The sequence below is a fragment of the Elephantulus edwardii genome, unplaced genomic scaffold, assembly GCF_000299155.1.
Source record: "Elephantulus edwardii isolate Elephantulus edwardi_28Jun2011 unplaced genomic scaffold, EleEdw1.0 scaffold00001, whole genome shotgun sequence".
NCBI lineage: Eukaryota > Metazoa > Chordata > Mammalia > Macroscelidea > Macroscelididae > Elephantulus > Elephantulus edwardii.
In genome coordinates, this window is record NW_006399751.1 from 13078737 (window position 1) to 13100223 (window position 21487).

The window sequence follows — 21487 nt, forward strand, 5'->3', positions numbered from 1 at the left end:
CTCCCAAGCATGATGTCCCTCTCCAAGGACTCGTCTCTCCTTACAACATGTCCAAAGTATGTTAGACAGAGCCTCAGAATCCTTGCCTCCAAGGAGCCGCCTGGTTTAACCCTTTCCAGGATGAATCTGTTTGTTTTCTTAGCAGTGCATGGTACCCTCAATACTCTTCTCCAGCACCATAGCTCAAAGGCATCAATTCTCCTTCTATTCTCCTTGGTCATTGTCCAACTCTCTGATGCAAAGTCTCCAGAGAGACACCATTGCTCTTCAGTACTTTGGAGAGGTTCCTAACAGCAGACTTTCCCATGGCAATACGCCTTTTAATTTCATGGCTACTGGTGCCAAGAGTGTTGACTGTGGAGCCAAGCAACCTAAGGTTGTGAACAATCTCAATCTCTTCACTGTCTATCCTGATGCTGCCAATTGGCCCAGTGGTGACTCATAGTGACCCTATATACAATAACTCTGAACCCTGGTCTATCGTGAACCAGCCTTATTTTCTCTGACACACACTCTATTATCCTAGTCACTTAGTCCATCTCATCAAGGGTCTTCCTCTCTTGCACTGTTCCTCCACCCTCCCAAGCATGACACCCCTCTTCAAAGACTTGTTTCTCTTTTCAACAGACCCAAAGTATGTCAGGCGGAGCTTCAGAATCCTTGCCTCCAAAGAACAGCCTGGTTTCACCCTCTCTAGGACAAACTTATTTGTTCTCTTAGCAGTCAATGGTATATTCAACACTCTTCTTCAGCACCACACCTCAAAGGCATCAATTCTCCTTCTATCATCCCTAGTCAATGTCTAGATTTCTGATGCATATTACATAATTGTGAAGACCATGACCTGGACCAGGTACACCTTAGTCTCCAGACTGGGTGAACAATACTTTGTAAATACTATTTACTGAGTACTAAGCAGGGGGAGACCCCAGATGAGATGGATTGACACAGTAAATGGATGGAGTAATGAAAGTAGGTTTTTCAGGGAAAACAAGATTGGTTCATGATAGAACTGGGTTCAAAGCGATCTGTGCATAGTGTTGCTATGAGTCATAGTCAATTTGATGGCACATAACAACAACAGCAACAGGCAACTGGTATAAAATATGAGAAATGGTGCTAATTCCAAGTTTCCAAGCAGCTCCAAGGCACGATACAATAAGTCAATGTACTATAAAATTAAATACAATTTTTTAAAAAAGAACTGACATGAATGCTTAAAAATTAATTACTATTTCTTATAGTTTGACAATCTCGTACCTTTAGGACTCGTAAAATTCAAGTATTGACATTGCAAATTCATTTTAGCCCTCACAGGGACAATTCTATAAAATATACTATTCTTGTTGTTATATGCAATTGAGTAGGAAATTGACTCACAGTTGACCCCCCAGCAGGCTTTCAGAGAAAGGCAGTCATATGCATGAGAGATTGCCGTTCTTCTCCCATGGAGCAGCTGGTGGATTTGAACCACATGCCTTTGGAATTGCAGTGTACCATCTGACCACTGTTGTTGTTGTTAATTGCCTTCAAGTGAAGCAAGACTCACAGCGACCCTATGAACAAAAGGCCTGAAGCCCCTCTACAACTATTGACATTTATCAAAGTTTATAGAGTTTCCAGAGGGTTGTTATTTAGGAAGTGGATGCCACTTATGCTTCCAACTTTCCTGCTTCTGACCACTAAGGCTCCCTAAAATGTACCACAGAGTTTCATACTATATACTGTTTCATTTTCTACTATGAGTTTTGACAGTTACATAACAACCAACCACATTCTTGACAGAGTTACAGAAACTGACTGCAGATGGGAAAGACAAATGTAAGATACTACTATACTCGTCATCATTGAGAAAATTTTCTCTGCCTAATTGAGAGTGGATAGGGAAGTAAAAATAAGCCTCTAAAGAAACTGCTGGAGGAATTTTGAAGCTTAATGGATTTGAAGTCTTGGAGTTCCATTGTGTGTCACAAGATTATAACTTACAAAACGCTTAAGGAAAAATGTGCCCAAAATGTGTGCTCAAAACATTGACAGTGATATTACTACTTTTGTTATTTAGACCCTTATTATCTTGAAAACGCTTTGCAGGATTGAATCTTCATAATTTTCAGTTCCTTAAAAGAAATGCTATGAAGAACATGCCGAATTGATCTCTGTTTTTCACAGCTGTGTTTGTATCCTATCTACTCTAATGGTTTCACTAGACTAACATAAGGAAGGAGTTTAAGGATCGTCAACAATAGTGCATTAATCATAAACTAAGCTATGAAAAGACAAGGCACTGTCACGTCTTTAGCCGATGCTTCCTGGCTAAAACGAGTTCTGTCATTTCCAAAGTAGTATGGCCCTTTCTAAGAATGGAAATAGTCGTTAAGTGTTCTGTCGCTTATTGAAAGGTCAGTGGTTCAAATATATTTGCCTCTCAGAGGAAGAAAAAAATGTGGCAAATTGCTTTCACAGAATTGTACAGCCTTGGATTCTCCACAGAGTACATCAATGGGCGAGAGTCAACTTGACAACAGTGGGCTGTATCATAATCTCCTGGATGAACATAGACCTGGAGTTTTATTCAGAGTAATAAATAGTCTTACATTTTCTGTCTTTTCACAGAGATACCTTGATGGTTCTCAACTTGACAGAATTGCATAAAATTTCAAAATTGATGAAGCCACAACTTCTCCACCATTCTTCCACCATCCTCATCCTTTGGCCTCACCATATACCTCCTAGGTTGAAGAACGGGACTCATTTGCTGTCTAGAATCGCTTAAGTGCTGACTACTCACAGAACTCTTAAGTAAAAAGCCCTTTAAATGAAGAAACTGCACTGATTTAGCATGCTTTCTATGGTGTGTAGAAGGGAACAGAGTTCGAAGGATGCTTAATCAATACTGACTGAGGGTGATAATTTGAAAAGTGAAGGAAAATCTATGAGAATTTCTTTGGAAAAGCCTGAACCATCAGAAACAAGATATCAATTTAGGACTTAATCTGTTGTAGCAAACTTATAAGAACATAATTTTTTTTAACCATATCACCATCATGTCAGCATATTTTTAAGTGCTACCATGAGCTGAGAACTGGGTTGGTTGTTTGAAATAGAAATGTCATTATAGTGTTCATTCTTCGTTGAAAGAACACTTAGTTCATGGTGATGTTTTTGGTAATATTTATACATTAACATATTGAAAAAAAAGAATCAGGAGAAGTTATTTAAGCTTGAATACATGAATGGAATCTCGAGCCCAAATGACATGTAAATCAGATCAAAGCAATTACTTAAGCTCTGCTCATTTGACATAAAAATGCATGCATCCATTAGAAAAGACATTTCTTCAACTTATGATGAAAATAATGCCTTTGAAATCAAGGACAAAAGTGCTTATACAAATAACCTAATAATTATCAGTAAGCATCACAAGGAATTAACAAAAACATGCATTATGCATATGCAAAACAATGCTCTCTTAAACAATGCCTGTGGATGGGAGCAACTTTAACAATCTGGGCCTTGGATCTTTAGATTTTATCATTGTCCCTCTAACATTATAAATAACCTTCAGAACCCAAAGCAAGCTCCTCTGTGTATCTTCACACCAAGGGGTCTCTACACTGTAAGAAAGATCAGACTGATATGATCTCAGTTTAGAAACAAAATGCATTTTACTTACTTGATGATGTCGGGGTGTGGAATAATTTAACTCTTCTCAAATGTAAAGTCCATGGTTCATGTGCGATACTCTGCTCCGTCAGAACTATCTTCCTCCATCATGGCACTCATTGATTATTTACTGTAAAAAATAACAAAATAAGAATACATGCTGGAGAGAATGTGGAGAGATTGGCAATCTCATGCACTTCTGGTGAGACTGTATAATGGAACAGCCACCTTGTAAAGCATTTGCAGGACTTAAAGGCATTCAACATATTTGTTGTTAAGGAATATGATAATTAGCATATCAGTAGAGAAAGTAGAGGTATAAATAGGGTTTGTTGTTGCTGTCATTAGGTGTCAGTGAGTCAAGTTTGACTCATAGCAACTCTAGGAAGCCTGACTCATCTGAACCCTGACTCATCCTATGATATCTTCTGACACACTTGAGCCAATTCCTTAAGTTACCCTGTCAAACCATCTGGTTTGGGGTCTTCTTTCTCTTTTGCCAACCCTCGCCTTTCCAAACATGATTTTTCTTCTCCAAGGAATAGCCCCTCTTAGCAACATGCTCAAAGTCTGTGAGACCAAGCTTTGTTATCTTTGCCTCCAAGGAGCACTCTGACTGCACTCTCTCCAAGACATATCTGTTCTCCAGCACCATAGCTCAAAGGCGTGAATTCTCCTTCTGGCATCCTTATGCATTGCTCAGTTCTCAGGTGTACAGTAAGTGACTGAAAACACCAAGAAGGCCTGAATCTGCCACACCTTAATCCTCAAACTGATGTCATTGCTCCTCAATAGTGTAAAGAAGTCCCTAACTATAGACTTTACCAGTGCAATACATGTCCTGATCTCTTGACTGCTGGTACTAAGGGTGTTGATGAGTTTAATAAATTATATACATAGATAGTTTTGTAAGGATACCTGAGTGTCATAGTCTATATTTATCTATTCAGCTACAGGTTGGCAGTTTGAAATCATCTGTGCTACATTCCCAAAGGCATGTGATTTGAATTCAAAAACAGCTCCATGGGAGAAAGATAAGTAATCTTTTTCTACTGCCTCTTAAAGCTACTGGAGGGTGAGCTATGGGTCAGTAGAGACTCAATGGCACACAACAACAACAACGGTAGTATTACAGAAGAAAAATCTGGTGTTTGTACGAAAATTACAGCCAAGTAAACCTGAAAAGCTCAGTTCTTCTCTGTAACACAAGTGGCCACCATGCATCAGAATCAACTTAATTGTCCATGTCCGTTTTGGGGGGGAGGAGTTGTAGTTTTTTTCAGAGGAATAGCTAACACTTGAATAGTTCAAACTGAAAGACAAGATCATCTTTGTCCTAAAGTATTAGGATTCCAGACCAATGGAAGACAGATGTTGCCCATAAACTGAAAATCTCGCATGTTTTCGTGTATCCTCTTTACCAATTAGAATGATCATGCTTTCTGAATGCAAATTTTGAAAACGGCATTACAAATAGTAGGCATTTTGTTTGGAAACATCTAGTCTCAGATTTCTGTATTTATTGAGGAGTTTTATTTCACATGTTTGTAAGGTTTGAAATCATAAATAGCATTTCTTGCCACTCTTAAATTCAATTTGGATAGTTTCTAAAATAATTTCCATATCTTTAATGAGTTTTGTAAATCACCTCTGAGAACACACAGACTAATATCCTTTGTGAAGCTCCTGTAAGAATGATACTCATAAAAAGGAGCTATGCTAATGAGTGAATTGCATTGGAATATTCTTTTCACTGTATGTTTTCCATTATTTTAATCAAGCCAGTGACAAAGAGAATCTCCAAACTTATTGTCCAACAACAACAACACCTGCAGAAAAATGAAGAGTCTGACAGATAACAAATGTAACACATCAAGGATGTTAAAATGAGCAATATTTTATCAAGACTGAGCGTAATTCTTCAGCATTACCAGAGAAAGGCTTTATATTGCTGTTCATAGCAGTTAAGAACATAATTATAGCAGACCCTGAAATCTAGTCAACACAGTCACTGTATGTGAGTTATCTGGGGTTAAAAAAAGTAAGGGGGGAAAATCTGATTATACTAGGAAATATTTTTGCTAAGAGAGAATTATTAATCATAAAAAAATACCCTGAACTTAAAAGAAAAAAAATTCTTACTAAAGCGGAATAATTTTTCTATTAATTATCCCCACTGAGACTTCTTCAGTGACATAAAAATGTACATGCTTATGTGCCAGGTAATTATAATGTCCCCCCAAATGAGACACTATGTGCCTTACGTAACACGTGTTTTGGTACCAAGGCATAAGAACTGTTTTGCAAAGTACCCTTACTTTTGCTATTTTAAAAAAAATGCAAAAGAGAAAGGCATTAACATTCTTAGAAAAATAACTCCCAAAGTATGAATGGCTCTTAATTGGAAGATACTTAAGCTGTGATTCATTCATTTTGTACATGATAAGACATCACAGCAAGATGGATAGCACATAAGCCCTTAACCCCTGTAGACAGCCTTTGTTATTATCTTGAAAGAAAATACACGACACACACATGACTCCTTGTCTGCCTTCACTCACTCACCCACTCACTCACTCTAGCACTCAGTCCAAAACAGCCTATAGCTACCCCTGCAGCAGATACTCAGATGCTAGAAATCGATGGGAAGCAGATTCCTCAGCTGTCTTCCAAATAGCCTATTTCTGGATTGCCGACGGGACACCTTATCCACTAGGCCACCAGAGGTAATACCCTTTCCTTAACTTTCTTAAAACAATTACAGTAGATTGGGATTCCAAAGAGTTCTTACATTTATTTACTGTTGTTGTTGTTGTTATGTGCCATCGAGTCATTTGCGGCTCATAGCGACCCTATGTACAACAGCCCTGAAACCTGCTCTATCCTGTGCCAACTTTACTGTCACTGACACACCCAACCTCGTGACCCCAGACACTGTATCAATCCATCTCATTGACGGTCTCCCTCTCTTACTCCGTCCCTCCACCCTTCCAAGTATGATGTCCCTCTCCAAGGACTGGTTCCTCCATGCAACATGCCCAAAGTATGTCTGACATACAGACATACAGCCTGCTCCTTGGAGGCAAAGACGAAGTCTCAGAATCTTCTCCCTCTCTAGGACCAACCTCTTTGTATTATCATGTAATTCAACTTCTCAAATGATTTGCTCAATTTACAGATTGAATAGATATGAAGAAAAGATACAATCCTGTTATATACTTTTCCTAATTTTAAGCCATGCAACTTCTCCTGGTTTGTTCAGACAATAGCAGCTTCTTGGTCTGAGTATAGGTTTCACGTGAGAACAATTAAGAGTTCTAGGATCCCCATTTTTTTCTAGCCACGATTTTTAATAACACACTCATCAAATGTTCGTGGTGAATATGCTAAAGTGTTTGGAAGACAGTTACCTAGTCAACCGAATGAAAGCAAACCATATTTATTCTCATTTTACAAAAATAAACATGGAAATTCTTTAACAATGCCATTAATATCATATACAAGTAAACTTACTGTTAAAGTTATTAAAAAATATCTAGAAACAGTATATTGAAAAGGAATTTGTAAAATTTCAAGCTGTATTTATAAAAGGTTGTGGAATCAACCAAGAATACTATTGTTCATGCCAGAAAGATCTTAATTGAAAGCAAAGAATAGCAGAAAGATGTTTACATGTGTTTTATTGATTATGCAAAAGTATCATAACAAATTATAGGTAATGGTGAGAAGAATAAGAATCCCAGAACACTTGATTATGCTCGTATGAAACCTATACCTAAATCAAGAAGTTGTTGTCTGAACACAAGGGCACGTTGCATGGTTTAAAATCAGGAAAGGTGTATGTTAAGGGCTTTCATCCTTTCTCCCTAGCTATTCAAACTGTATTCTGAGCAAATCCTTCAATAATCTGGATTGCATGAAGAATGTGGCATCAGGTTTGAAGAAGGACTTCTCAAAAATCTACATTATCCAGATGAAACAATCTCACTAGCCAAAAGACAAGATGACTTAAAATACTTGCCACAGAAGATAAAGGACTATGGGCTTCAGTGTAGATAACAGCTCAACATCAAGAAAACAAGAATCCTCACCATTGGACCAAATCAAGTGAAGTTAAAATGCCCTTCAGAAGCAAAGATGGTGAAACCTTGTCTCTCATACTTTGGTTATGCTATTAAGAAGAGCAAGTCCCTGGATAAAGACATTTAGTTTGGTAAATAAAGAGTGGAGAAGAAGAAGATCTTCAAGGTCTAGGATCAATACAGTACCTGCTACAATGAGTTTAAACACAGGGGAGATTGTGAGGATGGTACGGGGTTGGGAAGTGCTTTATTCTACTGTACATATAGTCATTGTGAGTTATAACTAAGTCAAGGACACCTAATAACATGACAATCTGTAGCAAATGGTCTGTGTTGAAGGACAGCATATTTGGAAATAGAGGAAGATCCTCAACAAGACAGATTGACTCAGTGGCGACAACCATGGCTTCAAATATGATAATGACTTTGAGGATGGCACAGTAACAAGCAGCTTACTCTGGTGTTTACCTAATGTCACTATGAATGAGAACTGATTTGACAGCATCTAACATCTAGAATATTACAATATTCTAGACTACTTAAGACTTTATTGTTAGGTGCTTGTTGAGCTGCCTGCAACTCATCACAACCCACAGCAGCTCTGAACACTGCCCTGTCCTGAGCCAGTCTCACTGACTCAGACACACATAACCCCATTATCTCAGTTACTGTGTTACTCTGTCTCATCCAGTGTCTTCCTCTCCTGCACTGTCCCTCCATCCTCCACTTGGAATTATTATTGACACTATCATCAATATTACATAGAGAGAGTTACATTAGTGGACAGAAAGTTATGCTACCAAGCCCAAGGTGGGTGATTTTAATCTGCGGCCCTCAGCCCTGGTTTAATTTTTTTGTCAAACATTCTTCTACGTGGTATAGCACTTGTCTGTGCATTGCTGTACAGCGATAACTCATGGTTGCTGTGATGCTTAAGCATCACTGTGACACTGATGTGTCAAATAAGATAATGGTCACCCATGATGCACAGTGATTGATGGAGCTTCCCAATTAAAACAAGCTTGGAAGCAGGAGTGGCATCCACTTTCAAACTCTATGAACAGTGCTCAGGTCTTTTGTTCAAAGGGTCACTATGAGTTGTCTATGACTTGATGGCACTTAACAACAACCACAACAACATCATCAGTATTATTTAGAGCTAGTATTCACTTAGATTTACCCTTATGATTTATTTTTGCTGTTTTCCTCCCCCTGCATTGTTGATCTTTACTTGCTCTTTTAGGCATTTACTTTAAACATGTGTGAGCATTTGTGTTCAATGCTAAAATGGCATAGACCTCATGTTTTATCTACACAACTTAGAAAAATGAGGGACAGATGCTCATATACTACTCAGACCCAGTTTTAAAGATAAAATTTCATTGCTTATAAATCTCTTTAACTACAAGGTGTACTCTGTGCTGTTCTTTTTCAAAGGCTGAAACAATTATTTTTAAAAGAATTGAAAACTCATTTAAAGGGCAAAGTAATTAGGGTAAGAGCAATGGTATACAAGCTAGCAATGGAAGCTGGGTGCCAACGTGAGTCAAGCTGGGGCAGGTGGAAGGAGGAGTAAAAGCAGAACGTCAGGTTTGGTGTAGGCTGTAGTCGTGAGAAAAAGGGGCCCTGGTGGTTTAGAAGTGAAGCATTTGATTGTTAACGGAAAGATCAGTAGTTTGTGAATCCACTAATCGCTATCCGAGGGCAAATGATTTGATAGTCTGCTTCTGAATTCACAGTCCGCTTAGGGTTCACAGCTTGGGGATCCTATCTCTTCCTGCCATCGAGTCAGAACTTAGCTGACCCTCAGGTAGATTTCTGAGGCTACAAATAGCGTGGCAGGAGATTCCTCATCTCTCTCCCATGTAGCATGGATTTGACGTGCAAAAGAGGCACTGTCTTTGAGTTAGAAGCCCCAATCCTAACAGACTAAGCCACTAAAGCTCCTTAGGAAACTTACAGGGCCTTTCTGTCCTGTTCTATGGGGTCACTAGGAGTGAGTATTGACTCCAAGCCAGTAAGTTTGGCTTGGGTTTTGCTGCCTGTGAACATACGAGTATAACGTGTGTGGGCCTCAATATTAATTCAAAATTGCATGACGCCTGGATCATGTTTGGAATTAGAACCCGTGGAGTTACTCTAATGAAGACTTTGATGGGGAGTCATTAAGAGAGAAGGTCAATGTTAAAAGACTGAGGAAAAAAGGTACATTCACAATGAAATGACCTTTAACATGGTCACAATTCTTATTCTTATCACAATCAAAGATAGATGGTTTCTAAATGTGTGTGTGGGGGGGGAAATGTATCTTCTTACTATTATCTTTTAATGTCTATCTTACCTATAACTCCTTCTGTTTTCCTGATTTAAGAATGTGTTATTGGAAAACAAATATGTGAGAGTGACATGAATGATCTTATTTGGTACTAATTTATTGTAAAATGAAGAAATTATACCACATTGGTGCTATTACCCCTACTGTTCACTTTCCTAAAGTCTATTTCACTAATGAAGTGATACCAAGATTGAAAACTTACAAAGTACAGGAAAAACAGTCCTATTGGTAGGAACCAAGAGGTCACAAGGGAAGAGTTACAAAAGAATATAGGAAAATCTCAATAATTAATCACCTTGATGGGAAAATTCCAAGGGATTTCAACAATCGAATGGACATCTCTAGCTGTTAAATGCCTGAAAACAGAACTGTGTATGCCCCAAATTGTGTATGTTTCATCTGTATCATCCTAAGAAGAGTCCGAGGAGGATCTTATGTCTCTAGCTATTACTATTAGAAAGCTATTATAATATTAAGGAGCTCTAGTGGCCTAGAGGCAAGAAGCTGTGCAGCAATCCCAAAGGCACAAGGTTCGAGGCCACCAACTACTCTACAGAAGAAGGATGAGTAATCTCCCTCCAGTGCCCCGTTCAGTTAACTGCCTCTTAAAGCCTGCCAGAGGGTCAGCTATGTGTTGGTTCTGACTCTATGGTACTCAACAACAACAACAACAATTATAATATCGCATACCTCATTAAACAGAGGTATGTAAAGAATGGGTTTAATAAGTATATTGGGATGAAACGGATTATGAAGAACCATATATGTGGAAACATCTGATGCTAAAAATACAAATGCCATTGAATCAAAATGAACTAGATCATACATTAGATTTGTGTCCCATAGGGCTTTCAATGACTGTTTTTCAGTGGTAAATCACCAGGCGTTTCTACCCAGGTGCCTTGGGTGGACTTGAACTTACAACTTTTTGGTTACTAGTCTAATATTCCTGGATGAGATGGATTGCCACAGTAACTGGCGTGATGGAATAGGTTTGTCAGAGGCAGTGAGATTGGCTCAGGAAAGAGCAGAGTTCAGAGTTATTGAATATATATGAGTTGTAATCAACTCAATGGTACATTACAGCAACACTAACAATTTGCGCTGAGAACTAATTAATTGTCGTTACGTGTTGTTGAGGAGAGTACAGCTCATAGTAACCCTATGGACAATAGATCTAAATCCTGTCTCATCTTGTACCATCTTCATCAACTCTGACCTATTCTGTACCTTCTTCATGAAACCTAACATACGTTAGTCCTGGCTGTTCTGAGTTCTACCATGTGTAAATTCCTTAGCACAGGGCCTACCTTGAGGGAAGACCTCGAGAAAGAATCGCCATAGCAGGGATAGACAAATGTGATAAGAAGCCAGAGAATTGGATTTCTGTCTCTTGGGTGGTACAACTAGTTTACATTTGACTCGAGTCAGTGAAAGAAAGATTCTCAATGAGATGATGGGTACAGTGAGCCCCAACAATGGGCTTGAGCATGACAGAGAATGTGAGGCTGGCACAATAAAGTCTCTATCCGTTAGTTTATAGGTTCCTTGTGTCATCGTCAAATCGATGGCACCTACCAACAGCAAGACTTATTGTTAATAATAGAACATGAATATAAATAAATATAAAACTTATAGATAGATAAGATCGATAATAGTCTTTTTAAACTGTATGTTTGAACTTTATTCGAACTGTTACTATACCATTTATGCTTTAGTGGCATAATTCCAAGCAAATCATGCTGTTAAGGAAAAGCCTACATGTCTCAGGTGGTTTGAAGGAGCTCTGAGGGCGAAAGAGGGACATTCTCCTTCCATTACAGTTTACAGCCTTGTGGCATCACAAGGAGTTGAACCCAATTCAAAGGCGTGAGTGAGTTTGTGCATGGAGCATTCCATTTCCATTCATGTTAGCTCTACTGTTGCCTCCTCTTTGCTGAACAGAAAATTTTTCTTAAGATCCCTTTTGGTCAAAATCAATGTATAACGTTAAATAGTCCCATAACCAGCTCATCTTTTATTCCAGTAATATTCCTGCTATTATCATTTCTGAACATTTCAATTCATCAGTGTTGCAGATAATTTCCTCCCCTCATAAAATATTAATTTTCTTTTTCTATGTGACTAAGAATTGTCTGCAAGCAACCCCTTCCTGTCATTAATTAAAATAATGAGCAGTGTAATATGAAATGTGGAATTCTCTGACAAGCACTCGAGTGTTTGCCGAGGAGTCCCTTTTCTACCAAAAAACAGCTGGAAAATAACATGGTAAATTAAAAAGCTGAAACTTCAATATACTACAGGGTAATCCCCCCAAATTGGCAACCCTCTTGCTTTTGGCACAGTGCCATAGCTCCTTCGTTTTCCTTTTCTTGTTATGTTACACGAACATTTTCCTCCAACCATCTCTATTTTTGCTATATTGCTTCTCAGTCAAGAAAATGACAACAAATGCATTCCAACACAGGTTAGCTTCCCTGCTTGCGACAGACAGTGTCTCACACAGACGCAGCAACCATAAATATTTTAGGTACTTCGATAGACCTGGGAAGCAGCCATAGTTAGTAAAAATAGTTTCATGACTCCTGCCCCAGCAGTAAAAGTAAATTGCTCCTTCTCATTGGTTTTATGTCCCCTCCTAGATGCATTTTAATAGGCAGTTAGGTCCCTTTTCAGGAGCCTGTCATCCTTTCCCTACTTTTCCCTTCTCCCAACTTTATGTTCTCAGAGAGTTGAATAGAATATTAAGAGGCTGGAGCTTTAAAATTCAGTCATCCAACAACACGTGGTGAAATGAATTACTTGACTTATCTAGGACTTTCCTGTTTTGATTACGACACTTCACAGCTCAAGGATGTCAAATATTTTGTAAAAGACCCTCCGACACAAAGACCCTAACTCTTTTGGTTCTCAGAAGTACCCAATAAAAGGTCACTTTTGTGTTCACAACGAAGCCTAGTGTCATGTAAAGCACTGTGTGCTGAGAGCTGTGTGCTGTTGTATGTTATATATAGGTCAGTGGCTTGAAGCTACCAATCACACCTTGGAGGAAAGTTGGGATGTCACCAATAAAGGTTTACAGCCTCAGAAACTCAATGGGAAGTGCCTGCGGACTTGACAACAGCTGGTTTGATTTTATTTTTTGTTTCCACTGACAAAAGACAAACTCAGGATGTTAAGTTCACTTCATTTGAATATTTGCTTAAGAGATAGATGAAATAAAAAGATATATATCTTGCTGAAACTTTGTTGTTATTTTAAAACCATACAGAATCACCTTGTTCCTTGGAAATGACTACCTCTTAGTCTGTATGTGGCTTCTGCATAAGTGTTATCAATTGTTCTGTAACATCTATTCTTTCAAATGTTATCCCTTTATATATATATATATAATGTATTATATATTATATATAATTGTTATTGTTAGTAATGATTGACACTGAAAAATTTCAGGAAGAACCATATGAAAGGGAGCCAATGGTAATGAAGGAGGAAGTGGAAACTGCATTGAAGGCATTGGCAACAAATAAAGCCCCAGGAATCAATGAGATATCAATTGACTTGTTTCAGTTAACTGATACAGCCTTGGATGCACTCACCTATGCCAGGAAATTTGAAGGACAGCCATCTGGCCAATGGATTGAAAAAGATCCATATTTGTTCCAATTCCTTAGAAAGGTGATCCAACTGAATGTGGAAATTATTAAACAATATCAATAGCAACCAAAACACTGCTGAAGATCATTCAAAAACAGCTGGAATAATCCAAAGATCAGGAACTGAGAGAAGTTCAAGCAGGATTTAGAAGAGGGTGTGGCACCAGGGACATCGATGCTAATGTCAGATGGATTCTGGCTGAAAGTAAAGAATACCAGAAGAATGTCTAATATGTGCTTTATTTTTTTTTTGTGTGTGTGATACACACAGCTAAAGGTCTTCAATAATCAAAAAGACCTAGACAGATATATTTTTTCTATTCTGTTTTCTGCCAATGTTCATGCTGTATAAAAAAATTATATATTGCTCCTCTGAACCCAGCCTGAATTCTATCTTAATGTTCTGCTGTAACCGTTTTTACAGTGACCTTCAGCAAAATTTTACTTGGATGTGATATTATATTACTAAGCAACTGCATTCTATTCACTCGGGGTCTGACTTGTCAATGGCTAATAACAATAACATATTGCACATAAAATTTAAAATCAGTATGTTCCTTAATATATTAGCATCCTCTGGAAATCTACTTTTGTGTACTACGTATCATGTTTAAAACTTTCATCCTCTTGCTCAATCACCTAAATCAAACTCATTTTTTACTTAATCTTTAACCAGCATATCTGACTTCTGAGGATCTTCTTTCTGACTCTAACCCACTCTGAATTCTCTCCTGCCATACTTTTATTCCCAAATAGCCCTGGTGTCAAAAATTGTTAAGCCTTCAGATGGTAAGCAGAAGGTTGGAGGTTTGAACCATCCAAATGCTTAGTGGTAGAAAAATAGTTTGATTCTGTAAAGATTCTCACTCATTGCCCTTGAGTCGTAACCAGCACGTAGTTTACTCTCCAGTAGGTTTTCAGAGGCTATAAATTGAATGGAAGGGGATTGGCTAACAGCTAGAGAGATTAACAGAGCCTTTGGGTTAATGGAGTAACTCCCTACAGATTATGCCCACCAGCATTCTTCTCTAAAGATCACAGCCTTGGGAATCCAGTAGAACAATTATTCCCTGTCCTGTAAAGTCAGAATCAATCTGTGGGCCTAGAACAAGAACAATATTCTTTCCCAATTCTCTAAAGTGTGGAGAAATGAAGTCGTTTCCACCCTGAATTCACACTGACCCTTTTGCTTGGAGGGAGGGGGATCTCTTTCTTTAAATTTCTTATTTGATTTCAAAATTCCAAGAACAGGACAAATGAAGTGAGATGGAGTAAAATGATAAACAACTCCTTTGTCAAGATCACAGCGTCTCCCTGACAGAAGCTCTCTTCCCAGCTATAATATCTTCCTTATTTCCTGTGTTTGGGAAGATAGACCCTCTAGGGGTCCTCCCTCTTATTGCAGTAGCCTGAGAAAAGTTCTCTTTGCTTTGCAGTTTCACAGAATTTTTTTGAAAAGTTGACAGCAGAAACCATGACTCTATTTTTTATGACATGTTGTAATGAGATATTTTAAAAGTAACTTCCCCTCCTCCCAAAAAAAATAAGTGACAAGAATCATTATGGGAAAGTCTAATGATGGAAGAAGGAACATAACAAAGAACAATTGCAATCTCTACAATTGCAATCTCTTTTCTGCTCATGTTCTTCGGCGGAGTTGTCTCCTGATACTGTGACTCTAGAAAAAGATGGGGCCTTCTGCTGTTACATGATTACAGGATGGAAACCCTGTGGGAGAGTTCTCCTCAGCTGGCTAGGATCTCTAGGAGTGAAATCAATTTGATGGCAACAGGTTTGGTCATTCTGTTACAGTGGTGTGTTGTCTAATTGATTCTCGCAGAGAAATGCCCACAAGATTTCCAAGGCTGTGTGATTTTTATGGAAGCAGATGGCTACAGCTTTCTTCTATGGAGCAGCGGATAGATTCAAACCGGCAGCCTTTCAGTTAGCAGTCAAGCATTTTAACCACTATGCCACCAAGGTTCTTGTCCTCCAGCTGTATTTCCAGTCTTTTGCTCCATTTCCAGGAAAACCAGGCACAAGTCAGCTCTACTGCACTCAAATATACTGGACTCTTTGATCTCCTGGTTGAGCGGAAGAAAATATTCTATTTCCTCCATATCTTGGTTAAAGCTGTTCATGAAACAAATTGTTTCCTAGCCTGCAGGAAGCTTGCTGGAGAATTCTTTCAGGGGAGGGAGGGGGGAGAGAAGCTAAAACAAATGCAAGAAGTTGAACTGTGAAGTATGTGAAGCAGAAGGCTTAGCATCATCTTGAATTAAAGCCAAGGGGCCAGATCTTTATAAACAAGCTGAACAGCCATGGAATGCAGGTGGTATCTGGGAGAGAAGGATAATTTTGAGCAAGGCATCTCCCTTTGACTAAAAATAAGACTGAGAGAAACACTTGAGTATTAGCTCTCAATAGCCAACACTCTCGATACGTGGACGAATGGATTCTTCTCTCTTGAAAAGAGGGTCTGAGTAGAAGACTGAAATTCAAAGTAGCCTGTAAAGCTCATGTCGATCTTTGTGGCACAGTAGTTAAATATTTCTGCTAGCTGTAAGGCCAGTGACTAAAATCCACTAGCTACGCCACATGGAAAGGCACAGCAGTCTGCTTCTGTAAAGGTTTAGAGCACAGGGAACTCTGTAGAGCAGTTCTACTTTGTCATATAGGATTGTTATAAGTCAGAATGAACTCAGTGACAGTGTTGTATTTGTTTCAAATCAAGACATAGGGTTTTCAGTAACTGGGGTAATCAGGATGGGTGTATCGGAGAAAGTGTGATTGGCACAGGACAGAGCAGAGTTTAGGGCTGATGTACATAGGGTCGCTATGAGTTGCAAGCGACTTGACGGCACATAAAAACAACAACAACAAATAAAGACATAATCATACTCCAAAATACAGGACAAATAGCATTGTGAATCCTACTGTTATTTGTATGACTATCTGTTCCATTTGGAAGCAGTAGCAGCATCCACTTCCATAAATAGCTTGCCTCGGGAAACCCTATGAACCTGGAGAAAGGATGAAAGTCATGCCAGTGTCGAGGACTTTCATTCACAGGATCACTATGAATCGCCTACAACTTGACGGCACTCATCAACAACAACAACAACATCTGTTCCATATACATCATATTTTATGTCTCTAGAATAGTGACAGGTTTTGGAAGCAGGAGTGGCATCCACCTACTAAATAACATGTCTCGAGAAACTCTATGAATTTTGGTAAATGTCGATAGTTGTAGGGGGCTTCAGGCCTTTTGCCGTACATAGGGTCATTATGAGTCGTGCTCAACTCGAAGGCAATCAACAACAGCAATGACGGGATAGTGTTTATGACCATCTTACCTTAGTTGTGAACCCTAGAAATGCAGGACCTGTTTCTTACTCATTACCATCCTTCCAATGCCTAGTACACCAACCAAGCATGACAAAACTCAACCTTCAGCCAAGAAAACTCCAGGGCACAATTCTATGCAACTGCATCGGGGTATTAGCAGCATACAGATTCTCACCTGAATGCTTTCCTCCTCTCTACTTCAATGATACAGTGAAAATGAAGTGAAGTATCCATGTAAAACTATACAAAAGATCTGCTGATATTTTGCCTGAAGTTCCTTGTCTGGAACATTCTCTTGAGAAGGATTGTGTGATCTTTGTACAACAAAGTGAAGTAAAAGAAGAGGGCCAGTAGACATGATAAACAACTCAAAATTGTTCTGGTGTTGACGTTGTATGTCATTATTCCTTCAGCAGTTTTGCAGAGGCTGTAAATCACACACTGTAAATCACAGGCTATTACCCACCTTTCTCCTGAAGAGTAGCTAGCTGGTGAATTTGAACTTCCTGCCTTTAGGTTAACAACGCAATCCTTACCACTAATACACCAGAGCTCCCCAAGCCAAAATTAGGACAGTTCATTTACAGATGAAATACTACCATGAACTTTCTGGAGACTTTTGGAGATATTACTTCATTCTGTACTATGATTTCCTCACATAAAATGCATATAAAAATAAATATATGTGTTGTTGTTATGTGCCGTCGAGTCATTTGCGACTCATAGCGACCCTATGTACAACAGCCCTAAACCGTGCTCTATCCCGTGCCAATCTCATTGCCTCTGACACACCCATCCAGATTACCCCAGTCACTGAATCAATCCACCTCATAAAGGGTCTTCACCTCCTGCGCTGTCCCTCCACTCTACCCAGCATGATGTCCCTCTCCAAAGACCTGTCTCTCCTTACAACATGTCCAAAGTATGTCAGGCAAAGCCCCAGAATCCTTGCCTCCAAGGAGCAGCCTGGTTTAATCCTCTCTACAATGAATCTGCTTGTTTTCTTGGCAGTCCATGGTACATTCAATACTCTTCTCCAGCACCACAGCTCAAAGGCGTCATATATATATGTGCATATGTGCATGTGCACACACACACACAGAATGTGTGTGCAATTTCATCACAAAATGTTGGAGACAAGAGAAAATGGATTGAATTTGCTATCCACATTCTACATTGCCAGGAAAGAGTGAGAAGGATTAGGGAAGCTGTAGAAAGAAATGTCTTTTTTAAAAAAAAAAAATAATAATAATCTGCTATTTATACTTGGAATGGAAATGTGCATCTATTTTATTGTTGTTATGTATGGTTGAGTCAGACTTTTTAAAATTCCTTTTTATTTTATATTCGTTTGCATGCAAAATTTATATACATTGTGTTTCATTGGTATACAGTGTGTTTCACACATTCCTTCATGCCCATTGTGCTTCCTATGATTATTTCCATACATTGTGTTTTACAAAACTAATTATCATTGATGGGCCTGAGAAAACTCAGAGAGAAATGGAAGGTAAATGGAGAAAATATTTGAGCAGGAAAGTTTGCCTTTCCGCAGGTCTTGCAGAACCTCTCTGGTCTGCAGTGCAACCCTGCCGTAATCTCCCTACTGTAACGCCCTCTCTTGGCGTTTATTATCCTTTCTGGTTTGCAAAGTGGCCGGTTTCTGACCTAGAGTAGTTACTGTCCAGAGAGGTGGCAGACAGCTGCCTCCCAGCACTTCAATGTGCTGACTCTGGTAGAGTCAGTTGACTGCTGCCTGAAACTTTATTGTCCTGTTTGGTCTTTGGGCTGCCCCAGTGGAGACCAGGTAGCCTGACAGGAGCTGTTTCCCTCCTGGCGAGTTGAAGTTAGTGCCCTCACTCTCCAGAACCTTGATATGATGGCCCTTGGGGGTGAATCTCCCACCTGACTGCAGCCTCCTCTTTTGAAGTGTACTGTTTTCTTAGGTCAACAGAATAGCGCAATCATGTTCCCAAACTTGAGCAGCTTTTTTCATGGTCAGTTGTTTTAAGAAATAATGTTCCTCCCCAGTGTTCTTGATCACCTTATAGTCTTTTTTGTTTGGCTGAAGGTAGACTCTCCCTTAGTTTCATTTTTCTTTAATGGTAGTCCCTAGAGATCTACCTTTGTATTCCATTTGTTTCTACTGTACACAACTAAACAAATAGGTGAGTCTTGGAGAGGATAAAACCAAGTTTCTCCTTAGAGGCTAGGATTTTGAAGCTCCGTCTCACAAACTTTGGGCACGTGGCCAGGAGGGTCCCATCCTTGGAGAAGGACATCATGCTTGGAAGGGCGGAGGGACAGTGCAGGAGAGGAAGATCCCGATGAGATAGATTGATACCTTAACTAAGGCAATGGGGGTAGGTGTGTAGGAGTCAGCGAGACTGGTTCAGAACAGGGTGGGCTTCAGAGCTGGAAGCAGGAGTGGCATCCACTTCCTAAACAACATGCCTCCAGAAAGTCTAAGACCTTGGATTCATTTTAATAGTTGTAGAGAGACTTCAAGCCTTTTTCACAAAGGGTCCTATGAGTGCTGCTCGACTTTAAGGCAATCAACAACAACATATGAGTTGCAGACAACTTGATGGCACATAATACGCACAAATTTATAGGAAAATGCACCAGCTCATATAATGTAGAACAAGTAATCGCTTTTTTGGGTTTTTGGGATTTTTTTGTTGGTTGGTTTTGTGGTTTTTCTCTCTCTCTAGGAAACAGTGTTTTGAAGCTTTCAAATGAAACATTCAAATTCAAGTTCAGGTGATTCACGGAGGTGCCTCAGAAGAGCAAGGCCAGAGTCGTCCTACTTTGGGCACAGGAGACTGTCGTTAGCTGGAATCAGCTCACTGACAACTAACCACAACTACACCTATATGTAGAGAGCTGCAATAGTTTTTATATTAGCTTTTCTACTATCAAGGCTTATTTTGATAACTATAGCCCATAAGCTGAGATGACACGTTGTATGTGCAGCTCGAAAATTTTAGTGACACATATATTGATTTGAAAAAAAGTATTTATTTAGGTTTTGATTGTTCGTGTTTCCCAGGTTATTGAGGGGGAAAAAATACAACCAAACCGAAAAACCTCACAACTAAAGAGAATGTGATTGAAATGACTATATTTATTTTAAGGTCCTCGGATGTGTTTATTTGTTTGCTTCATTAAGCTGCAGCTTGTGTTAACCTTGGTGAATGCATATCTTTTTCTTGATTTAATTGCAATTGCCTGGAGCTTCAATCTGCATCTAGCACTGTGACAGCTTCTAAAACAACAAGACAAAGCAAACTCAAATTCAGCTAGGGAAGAGGCGAGGAGGAGAATCCTAAAAAAAGGGGAGATTTTTCATTGTGGGATTCTGGTGTGTTTTATTAGTGTAAATGTTCTCCTTTGGGGAAGTCATCTTCCCCTCTTTCCTGAGTATCACAGTTCTTAGCTACAGAACACAGCAACGATGTGATTTTTCGGTGACAACAGGTTTTTCTAAGTGCTACTAACTGTAAAAAAGGAAGAATTGCTCAATTTTACACATAAGAACTTAGAAAGCAAAACAAACAAAAATGTTTCCCGGAAGCTGTGGTACCTGAACATTTGTCAAACAAGTATATGAAGTTATTTCTATGTACTCCTGATAGGGCCTTTTTGGTGTTCAGTCTACTTCTGAGCCCTGTGTCAACTTGAAGGCACAGGGGAGAATTGCAAAAAAGAGTATTTTCCCCAGTGGTGAATTCTTACATAAGCCTCATTGAAATAGTGTAGTCAAAGTGAGGGAAAATCTTGAAATACTGTGGGAAAATGCTAAAAAAAGACAAAGCAGGAATTGAACTGTTTTTGTTGCTGTTAGTTGCCATCAACTGTGGTATGACTCATAGTGACCCTATGAACAACGGCTCTGAACCCTGTCCTGTCCTGGGCCATCCTCATCTCTGACATACTTGATGCCATTGCTAAAGTCACCACATCAATCCTATTTCACTGACATTTTCCCTCTCTTTCACTAACCCTTTTAGAAGCCTCGAGATTGCAGCTGCTGATGGCAAACAGGCCAGTGTTAAGTATTCCTATTATATACAGGAAGGTTTAGATACAAATTAGATCAAGTTATTGTTCTCAAAGAGTGGCACATAATGACTAAACTTTACAGGCGACCAAAATGCCTACACATTTGGTGTGGAGAGAACACCAGAAAACACACTGGAAATCACCACACATGGTTGTATAAATGAATAGTCACTAAAATCCTGTTCCACAGTTTCCTTTTGGTTTTTAAAGTCAGAGAAAAATGCTACAGCTATCCTTTTAAAAACCCTCTTCCCAATTTCTTTCTGTGTACTAGACTAACTTATTTCCTCTCTTTCACTGACCAATCTTCTCAGACTTCTCATTTTCAAGAATAT